Genomic DNA, 11,310 nt, shown 5'->3' with positions numbered 1-11,310 from the left:
TCATAGACAACATACAACATACTACATACATTACACCTTCGCATGTAAGAATACAAACATTCTTACAACAAGGTATCAGTACTTGTTTACATTACAAACATTTACATTTACAACATTCTCATTTCTTGGTTGATTCCAAAACTGGGGTTTGACCTAAAGGCAAACCCCTCAACCCTAACCCCCCAATCGTCCTCTCTTTTCTATTTGTAGGTTGCAGGTATGCGGCTGTAATTGAAGATCTGGAATCCTTGTGCAGAGACGAATAGATCTCCCTTCGTTTCACGGATTTTTCGGAGGACCGTGTGCACGCCGGGTGCCATCATCCCGTCAACTTTCCCTCAAATTTGCAGAACAACACCGTCTCGACATTTTACTGCTAATTCCAGGTCTGCAGCTTCACCCCATATCCCTATGTCTGTTTATAAGCGAATCTTTCCTACTTTACATGCATTCCTAGTTCAATCTTTCTATCTACATTCTTTACAAAAGAGGGTACCCTTGATGTCACAACCCTTGAAACTCAAATAGAATCCAATCTTGCATTGCGTGGGATTGGATCTTGTGGGTTTCAACCCCTCTTTTGAATGTAAAGTCTCTCCTAAGTGAAAACCATCAACCCTAGTGACTCTCCCTTCTCTCTCCTTGGAGTTGGGGAGGGGAGAACAACTAGGGTTCGATTTTTCCGCTTTACAGATGGAAAGGGAGGTGAAAAGGGTGATTTTTTATGAATGGCTAACCAATCTTGGGTAGATCAATAACAAGCCATGATGGGAATGGGTAAGTTTATTATGAACAAATAGGTTGTGAGTGTGCAAAGTGAAAGGATGAAAGTGAATCTTGAAGGAGGGAGGAGCAATGTCTCTACGCATGGCGCTGGTGACCCAGTTTTCACCATGGTACTTGCCCAGGGTGCCACCGAAGTGGTTTTTACTGTTGGACGAAATGTTTTTCTTTACCTTTTTCAATTTTTCAATGTTTTTTGTGTCACAAGGCACCTGTTTGCTAGGTTTTCACCAAGTAATGATTTTTTTTGTTTTATAATATTTTTTGTATTTTTGAATTTTTTTATTTTTTTTGTATTTTTGAATTAGGATACTTTGAAGAGCTATGTGTAAAACCTGCGAAGGTGCATGTTGTTGATAGGATCCTCCAAAGGTTCACCTTTTGTAGTTGAGAGCTGATATGCCCCAGATCCATATGCTGCTGTGATGATGTAAGGACCAAGCCAATTTGGTTCAAACTTGCCCTTCTTCTCTCTGCCTTGCTGATTTTTGGGGTTTTCTCTGAGAACCAAATCACCTACCTCAAATGTGCGAGGCTTGACCTTCTGATTGTAGCTGCGACTCATTCATTGTTGGTAAGCCTTGAGATGATTAAAAGCAGTTTGTCTTTGTTCATCTAGTAGTTCTAGTTCTTGTAAGCAAGAGACCCTATAGTCTTCATCACTGATAATGTTTTGCAAAGAGACTCGTAAAGAGGGTAGCTCGACCTCAACAGGCAAGATGGCTTCAGCACTGTAGACAAGTGAATAGGGTGTAGCTCCTGTAGGTGTGCGGACACTTGTGCGATATGCCCAAAGTGCAGGATTAAGTTGGACATGCCAATTACGGCCAGTGTCATCGACTATCATTTTTAGGATTTTAAGGATTGTCTTATTAGATGCCTCAGCTTGACCATTACCTTGGGGATAATATGGCGTGGAGAAGCGATGTGAAATATGGAAGTGGTCACAGAGTTCATGAACATCCTAATTTTTCAAGGGGCGCTTGTTATCAGTGATAATGGAAACAGGAAGACCGTATTGGCAAATGATATAGTTGAGGATGAATGTAGCAATTTGTTTTCTAGTGACTTGTGTGAGAGGCACGACTTCAATCCATTTTGTGAAATACTCTGTGGCAGTGATAATGAATTTATGACCATTGGAAGAAGGAGGGTGAATCTTGCCTATGAGATCGAGTCCCCACTGACAAAAGGGCCAAGGAGACGCAATTGGTTGAAGTTCTTGTGTTGGCGCATGTATGAGGTCTCCATGAATTTGACATTGCTTACACTTCTCAACAAACTGATATGAGTCTTTTTCCATATTGGGCCAATAATATCCAATCCTGATGAGTTTCTTGGCCAAGGTAGGACCACTAGCATGTGGACCACATATCCCTTCATGTACTTCACATAATGCAATATGAGCTTCATCACTTTCTAAACATCTAAGAAGAGTGCCATCTAGACCTCGGTGGTATAGGATATTAGCTAAAATGACATATCGAGAGGATTGGCGAATGAAAGTGCGACGTTGGTTATTTGATAGATCAGGAGGTAGGGTATTGTCATGAATGTATGTGAAAATGGAACCATATAACTGGGACTCAGGACCGACAACACATATCATCTTAGTAGGAATGATTTCATATGAAGGAACCAAAAGGTTATCCACCAAGAACTCATAGCGAGTCTCATTTGGAGGTAGATCAATCAGTGAAGCAATTGTAGTCATGGCATCTGTGGCGCGATTCTGCTCTCTTGGTATTTTCTCAAAATCTATCTTTGTGAGGTTTTGTTTCAGGTCATCCACCATTTGTTTGTAAGGCATTAATTTTTCATCTTTTGTTTGGTAATCATTAGTTGCTTGACAGATTACAAGTTGAGAGTCCCCAAAAACATGAAGCTCCTGGATCTTCCACTGAACTGCAATCCGTAATCCAGTTGTTAATGCCTCATATTCCGCTATATTGTTAGTGCAAGGAAATGATAAGCGGTATGATTTTGGTATAGAATCCCATTGAGGAGTTATAAAGAGGATGCTGGCTCCTGCCCCATGCTGTGTGTATGAGTCGTCAAAGTACAATTGCCATGGCTTTGCATGTGACATTGTTAAAATGGATTCATCTGGAAATTTTGAACTTAGAGGAACATCATCTATCATGGGGGCATCTGCTAATTGATCTGCGATGGCTTGTCCTTTTATTGCTTTTCTATCCACATACTTGATGTCGAATTCACTCAGGATCATTACCCATTTGGCTAGTTGCCCAATAAGTGTCGCTTTATTGAGAAGGTATTTCAACGGATCGATTCTTGCAACCAACTTAGTCTTATGAGTGAGCATGCAATGTCATAATTTCTGGGAAGCAAAGACCATGGCGAGACATGTACGCTCAATTGGTGTGTAGTTTAGCTCATATCCCACCAATGTGCGACTAATATAGTATACTGCTTTTTCTTTGCCCTCAGTAATTTGTTGTGCTAAGAGTACCCCCAGTGCTGTTGGAGTAGCTGATATGTATAGTAACAGAGGCTAATCTGGAACTGGTGGATTTAGAAGATAATCTTTGAGTGTCAGGAAAGCCTGTTGACAATTATCATCCCATTTGAATTCGATGTTTTTATGTAGCAAGTGCTGAAAAGGATTACACTTATCTGCAAGTTGTGCTATGAATCTTCGTATGGACTGGAGTCTGCCTTGTAAAGATCAAAGTTGACTAATATTTCTTGGTGGTTGCATCTCCAAGATGGCTTTGACTTTTGCTAGATCAGCTTCAATTCTCCTTTTGGATACAATGAATCCTAGGAGCTTCCCGGAGGTTACTCCAAAGACACAATTCTTGGGGTTTAATCTTACTTTGTATTTTTCCAACCGATCAAAGATGACTGAAAGTATGTCTAAATGTGTATTTTTGTCTATTGATTTGCCCAAGAGGTCGTCGACATAATCTTCCATAGTTACGTGCATGAGATCATGAAAGATAGTAGTCATGGCTCTTTGATATGTAGCACCTACATTTTTTAGCCCAAAGGGCATGACATTCCAGCAGAAAGTTCCCCACGGACAAGTGAATGATGTTTTGCATTGATCCTCAGGTGCGATACTTATTTGATTATAACCAGAGAATCCATCCATCAATGATAACATTTCATGACCTGTTGTGAGATCAACAATCAAGTCAATATTTGGTAATGGGAAGTCATCCTTTGGACAAGCTTCGTTGATGTCTCTGAAATCTGTACAAATTCTGATGCTATGATGTAGTTTACTGACAAGCACTAAGTTGGAGATCCATTCAAGATAATCAATTGGGCATATGAATCCGACATCCAATAATTTCTCAAGTTCTGCTTTGACTAGTAATGCGACTTGTGGATGCATCTTTCTTAATTTCTGTTTTACTAGTTTTACGGTTTAACTGTCAAATGATGCATTACCAAATCCAGATCTAATCCAGGCATATCAACATATGACCATGCAAAGTTGATTTGTCATTCTTTGAAGAAACTTATGAATTTTGACCTTTCTGACTCTGTCAACGATTGAGCCAAGAATATGTTGTGTGGAACCTCTTCTGTACCAATGTTTGTTCTGATAGTCTCCTCTACCAACATGGATGACTTTTCCTCATACGATGCTGGGAGAATGTTAAGCCTTCCATCTTCGGGTGCCTCAGAGAGGTTTTCGCCCTCAGATACGTCCTTTCTTTTTACTTTTTTGGGGTCAGACAGCGCCACATTATGGTTTTTGCCATAAGACCCTTGGTTTGTTCTTATTTTCACATTTTTGCAACTAGAAGGTCTGACATCCTCACCAAAATATGCCACGCTATTGAGTTCGATAGTGTATCCCGCTTTATGGTCCCCAGGGGGAAGATCATCTCGTATGCCAAGATAGTCAATAAAAGCTTCATCATTTTGGAATGTGTCAAATTGTGCAGGTCCTTCATGATCCCGGTCAATGAGTTGGTGGTGAACAAGGGGAAGGTCGTTAATGTCTTCGAGGTTAGCGGGGCTAAGAGTGAAGATGCAGTTATATTCGGGTATGTCAAGGTAATTATCGAGGTCATCGATGGCACTCTCCTCATTAGTCTCGATCGTGAACGAATCCAAATTATCATCAATAGTAGTGCATTCTGGGACAAGTGTTCTCATCCTATGTGATTTCAACCTAGGACCTTGAGACAAGGACTGTGTGGAATCCTCATGGGTTGTTTCTTGACCAAATTTGAAATTTTTATAAAATTCCTCTTCTTTCGTGGGTTCATCTGGTTCTCTGAATATCTCGGTGAGCTCGTAGTCACTGGAAGACTTGTCTAAACCCCATTCCCATTCGTTGGAGTCTGTGGAATAGCGACCTTCTTGTTGAATTGTGGCAGCTTTGATTTGTAAGGCTTCTTCTGTCTTTTGAGTGTGGACCTTGGAAGTCAAGAAACCAAGTCCCTTCAAGCGTTCCTTTTTGAAAGTCAATTCAGGTTGTAAAGGTTCAATGATGCCTTCCTTTTGTAACCCCAAAGGGCTTTTTCCATCATACCCCTTTTTTTGTAGAATCTTGAAGCCTTTGCCATATTTCAATGTCTTTGTAAAGCATTTTGTATAAGTCTTCCTCTTCCAGTTCACCCCATCTTTGAAAGGTAGTAGGGTCCCATTTGAGTACCATGATGGATACTTGCTTGTTAGGATGTGGTCTTCCATATTCTTTTGTGGAACTCATGACTTGTTGTAAGTACATGGTCTAATTTAAAGTGTATTCCCCCATGCCCTTGTCCTGAAACTTGCCTTTAAGCTCACCTTGTTTTGATGTCGAAGCTTTTAATGACTCAGGATCAATGTATGCCGAAGAAGGAACAACTTCGCGATTACTAGGAATGATGGTCTCAGTTTTTGATCTCAGGTTATTGCAGTATATGAACAGATTAGGATCACCATTAATTGTTACTTCTACTCCATTGTGAGGAAACTTAATGCATTGGTGATATGTAGATGGGACTGCCCTCATTTCATGAATCCAAGGACGCCCTAGCAATATGTTATAAGTGAGATCTAGATCCAAAACTTGACAAACCACATCCTTCATAACTGGCCCAACTCTGAGAGGTAAGGTGACTGTGCCCTTGGACGAACGCTCTTCATCATCATATGCCTTGATGGTGATTTGATTTGTAGAATTCATAGCTTTGTCAGAATATCCCAATTGTTTAATAGTGCTCAATGTACAAATGTTTAGACCTGCTCCTCCATCTATTAGGACTTGTTTTATTCGATGTTTGTGTATGAAGGCCTCAATGTGTAATGGTGCATTATGTGGCTGACTTACAGAGGCATCATCGACTTCTGTGAATGTAAGGGAGTGTGGAATGGAAAGGTATCCCACCATGGCTTGAAACTGGTCCACATTCAAATCAGTAGGAATGATAGTATCTCTCAAGGTTTTGTCAAGAATAGCTTTATGTGCAGGGGATATGCGCAAAATTTCAAGGATGGAGATGAGTGCGGGTGTCTTCCCTAACTATTCTACAAGGTCATACTCAGGTTTGGTTGATGAGGAAGCGGTGTTCTTGGCTGGAGCACCTTGCAAAGTGAATTTACCTCGATGAGTTGTAACATGACATTCAGAGGTAGGTTCGGAAGAAGATCCAACACCTTTTAGGACAATTTTGGGTCTTCGGGTAGAATTCTCAGAGTTTTTGTCCTTGATGATAATGGTAGAGATGTAATTGTCCATTGAAATGTGATTGATAGTTGAATCATAGTTATAGGTTGCTCTGGTATAGTTGGTTTGGTCATCTGTGGCTTTAGCTTTTCCCTTGTCATGTTTTGGGAATGGTTCCTTAAACATCTCATGTTCTTGATTGGATGAGTGTCCCTCAATCTCAATATCACCTCTGTCAATGAGATCTTGTATGACGTTCTTCATTCGATGACAATTTCCTATTTTATGTCCTTTGCTCCTATGAAATTCACAATATTCATCATCATTCCACCAATTTGGTTTAACCTTCAATTCATATGGAGGAAAATTTGGAACTGTGATTACCTTGTTTGCCACTAGCTTTTTGAAAATTGACTCAAGTGGTTCTCCCAATGGGGTATACTTCCTTCGTGATTTAGAAGTTGTTTGAGTATTCACCTGATTGTTTGTAAAGCTTGATCCAGAAAAAATGAATTTGGGTCACACTGTGTTGGCATCAACAACACCATCATTGACTGTGTTCTTGTTTCTATTCCAAAATCTCAGCTTGTCTTTTCCCTTAAAGTCATCTTTGTTTTCCTTGAATATCTTAATGACTCCTTGTTCAATTAGGACCTTCTTTGTTGCTAAGCCTTTTTCAATGACATCCTTGAAGGTAGACAAACAATCTTTTCTTAAGTCATAACCAATGTCCTTGTTAACATTTTGGGTGAACATTTCTACCATTTGTTTTTGTGGAATTTCACAAGAGCATCTGCTGGCTAGATTCCTCCATCTTTGTAAAAATGATGCAAAAGACTCTCCCTCTTTTTGCTTGGTGTTGCACAAAGTAGTGACTGATATGTCTGTCTCTATGTTGTAGGAGAAATGTTGAATAAATGCCTCTGCTAGATCACCCCATGACTTAATACCAGGTGGGAGTTGGGAGAACCATTCCATAGCTTGATCACCTAAGCTTTGTGGGAATAATCTCATCAAATATGTCTCTTCTGCTGCTACCTCAATGCAAGCTGTGAAAAATTGTCTTATGTGTGCCTTAGGATCCCCTTTTCCTCTATACTTATCAAATTTAGGCATCACAAAGTGTGTAGGAAAAGGAGGCATTGGAATGCTCTTGTCAAATGGATAAGGACATATGTCTCTCATTGTGTATGTTGGCTTTAGTGTATTTATGTCCTCCATTTTCTTTTGTAAGTCCCTGATTTGTTGCTCCAAATTGCTCTTAGGTGGAGATCGACTTCTTGGAGCATACCCCATGCTTGAGGCACCAATAGGAGGAGGAGCATGTTGCATATATGGATGATATTGATCATACACATGCTCATATGGAGGAGGTCTATAATGATGCTGCGTATATGGACCACTTGGTATAGATTCATGTTGAGGAACAGAATATCTATTTTGTCCATGTATACCATACTCTACAGGCATGTCATGTTCTAATGTGTTTACCCAAAATTTGACATGGGGTTTCCTTGTGTCCAAATTTTGAGCATGCCTTTGAATATCCAATTGCTTTGGTGGTTGATCCTTAGCATTGATATGTGATTGAGCATATTTCTCTACATAAGACTTCCATAATGGTCTGCGAAGGTGAGTATCATATGCTTGACCATGTGTATGTGGGACCTCTGGTTTTTGAAACAAAGATGATGGTGATTCAGGTATCATATGTGGTCCTCTATTTCCTCCACTATTAGGCCTCCTTTGATCCATGTTGGGGTGAGTTTGTTGCAAAGGTATATGTTCCATTATTTGAGACATGTCAAAATCATGAGTTATCTTGGCTCCACTTTATGCCATCATTTGTAAGAAGTATTGTCTATCCCTCCTCATTATTTCCTCAACCAATCGATTGAAATGGGGATTCATAATGGATTCTTCCACATCTGCTGAATGTACAGAAAAGTTGTCCATATTGTCATTATGTGTAGCATTGTTTTTTGTAGTGTCCATGTTCTCAAGATTTGGAATGTTTCTATAGGCATCCATGTCAGGTAATGTAGTATGATCAGAATTGAAAAAGATATCATTGTCATACTCATAAGAACTCATGTTTGCGGACTCTTGAGCCTCTTTAGTTTCTCTCCTAGATTTTTGAAGACGGGTTTCAACCATGAACTAGGTATTGACCGAGATGTGTGAGACTAGATGAAAAATGGAAAAAGTATGGAAGACCAAGAAATGGATGGAATGTAAATGAATCTGAGGTTTACTTGCAATGTCCAAAGTGTAAGACCAAGTATGTATGTAGTAGAGTAGGTGTGACTTCCAAAGAGAGGATAGTTTCTCTTGATGAGGTAAGTTGACCTTGACTCTAAGTAAGACCAAATGAGACCCAAAGGTGAGAGACCTTGATGAGGGACCACTTAGCAAAATTTTGTTGTATGTAGTGTGTTGACAAAGTATGATGAGGACAAGCAAGTGACCTTTTGACTCAAGTTTAGACAAATGTGAATGTAATGTAAGGTGTAAAGCAATGATGGACTTTGTGAGACCCAAAGATAGGTTGAATGCTAGATGAACCCTGGAAAAATGACCTAGGAAGCTCAAGAATTCCGAAACTGACTGTATTTGTTTGCTGGACTATAAAATTTTTTCAATTCTGAACACAGACGCACCTGTATACTTCACAAATGTGATTTCCTGACACAAACGTGGTTCTATTTAACACAGACACGCTTATGATATTTTTGTAAAATACACTGTTGATTCTGGAAACACAAATGCGTTTCTGTCCTTCACAAACGTGGTTATACAACACAGACGCGTTTCTGCAAAATTTGTGCAATTTTTTCCAATCTATGAAGTCATTTTGTTGTGACCAAATTTGACTGTTTGACTGTTTTTCGTGACAAGAGGACACAGTGTTGATAAAGACCCAATGTTTGCAAGTGTCTAGACTCAAAATGACTCCAAGAAAAGTGTGTTGTTTGATGTAAAATTATTTTGCATACACTTGAAGACACAAAAGACACAATGTTTTTCTATTTGGTCTTGAATGTTTGAATGTTTAAAATAAGTCAAGCACAATTCTTATGGCTGGCCAAGACAATAGTTGTTGATCCCACATGGGGTTTTACCCCCGAGACTATGCTATTCAGAGTGGATACTTAGATGCTTGACCTCACTGGCTCCACCCTCGGCACTCACTTCTTGGGTCAGCCAAGCATTAGTCCCCACAAAAACTCCCCATGGCAAACTTTGTATCTCTACTAAGAACCATATGTGTGTGGGCCACTACCAGAGGTCCGACCTCCTGCCTCAACAACTAGAAGGATTTTGGCTTCTAAAACAAAAAGGTGCTAGTAAGGGCATCCGCTCGTGTGGCCATACATATGGCACTTTCAGCTCTGTAAATACAGAAGGCTCCCAGCCGGTAGGGGTTACGCCCTACAAATGATCAAATAAATTTGATCAAATGGGTTTATTGGGAGACATAGTGTCGGTATGAACTAATCAGCACATGTTATCCATAGTTTTCACCATGAATACAGTTGTTTATAGTGGTTCGGAAGAGGTGGGTTTTCCTTGCTACCACTTGGGTTGTTCTCTTCTCACTAGTAGTCTTAATGACCACACGGGAAGACAAGCCCTCTAAAGATTAAACAAAAAGAGCCTATTGCTCAAGACACAAAAGACAATGATTCAATTTTAGTGCACCAATTGAAGTGTTTGCTAGTCTATGAAAACAAGGCACACAATAAAAATCCAAAAACCCTTGCCAAGGACCTGCAACAAAGAGTTGTTAGTAGTTTGGATTGTTTGAAATAATCACCCCTTCCTGCAAGCACACAAGTTAGGTAAATTTTAGATCCAAAAGACTTTGTGAAATAGGGGCCTTCAACCAAATGATTTTTCTTTCAAGACAAGTTGCACCAATTTCATTAGATCTGAAAATGTTAGCTCGAAATAAACCAGATCTGAAACCCTAAATGCGAAAACCCAAAACTAAATCAATAACTCAAAATTTGAAATCGATGCACACAGACGCGATTACCCTCGACAGAGATGTGACTTGGTGACATAGACGCGGTTCTGTGAGACACAGACACGGCTCCAGAATGCAGATGTGACCCGTGGACACAGACGCGGATAAAAACACCGTAGACACGACTGAGGAACTCAAACGCGATTTCTGGAACCTGCAAAAATAAAATACTGCCGATAACACAGACGTGATTCCAGATGTCGCAGACGCACCAGAAAATCAAAAACATGATTCGAAAGTACGCAGACACGAGAATATCAAAATGTTGTCGAAAACGTCAGATCTACAACTTCAAAATACAAAATCTGCAACAAGGATGTTAAATGCAAAAAGGGACAAGAGTCCCACCGGGCGTGCCAAAATGTATATGGTGAAAATGGATAACAATAATAATTGTAGCTAGGAAATCTAAAATCATCACATGCAATTCAACATACTAATCTAGCTCAATCACGAAAGCACAATTGCGGTGATCAATCCTAATTACATCCAATAAAGACATGAAAAGTGAAACATTCAAAACTAAAAACTAAGTAAACCAGATGCAGATCTGAATGTCTCATTCATGTGGCTCCATTGTCCTTCTTTCTTCTTCAAATAGCTTTGTTTATGGATCTCACCTACAAGTGCATACACATGAGATGAAAGCAAGAAGACAAGATAGTAGCGCAAGAATACTCGAAGCGTGATTGATTCGACAAAGTGATTAGAAAAAGTGATTCGAAAAAGTGATTATTATTAGCCGAGATCGAAGAAATTCATCCAATTTATAGACAAATTGGAGAGATGATCAAATTAGCATGATTCAATTCAAATGGAAATTGTAAATCAAAAATGTCAATTATGACAAATTATGCACTTT

The sequence above is a fragment of the Cryptomeria japonica genome, chromosome 5, assembly GCF_030272615.1.
Source record: "Cryptomeria japonica chromosome 5, Sugi_1.0, whole genome shotgun sequence".
Taxonomy (NCBI): domain Eukaryota; kingdom Viridiplantae; phylum Streptophyta; class Pinopsida; order Cupressales; family Cupressaceae; genus Cryptomeria; species Cryptomeria japonica.
Note: the sequence above shows the minus strand (reverse complement) of the source record.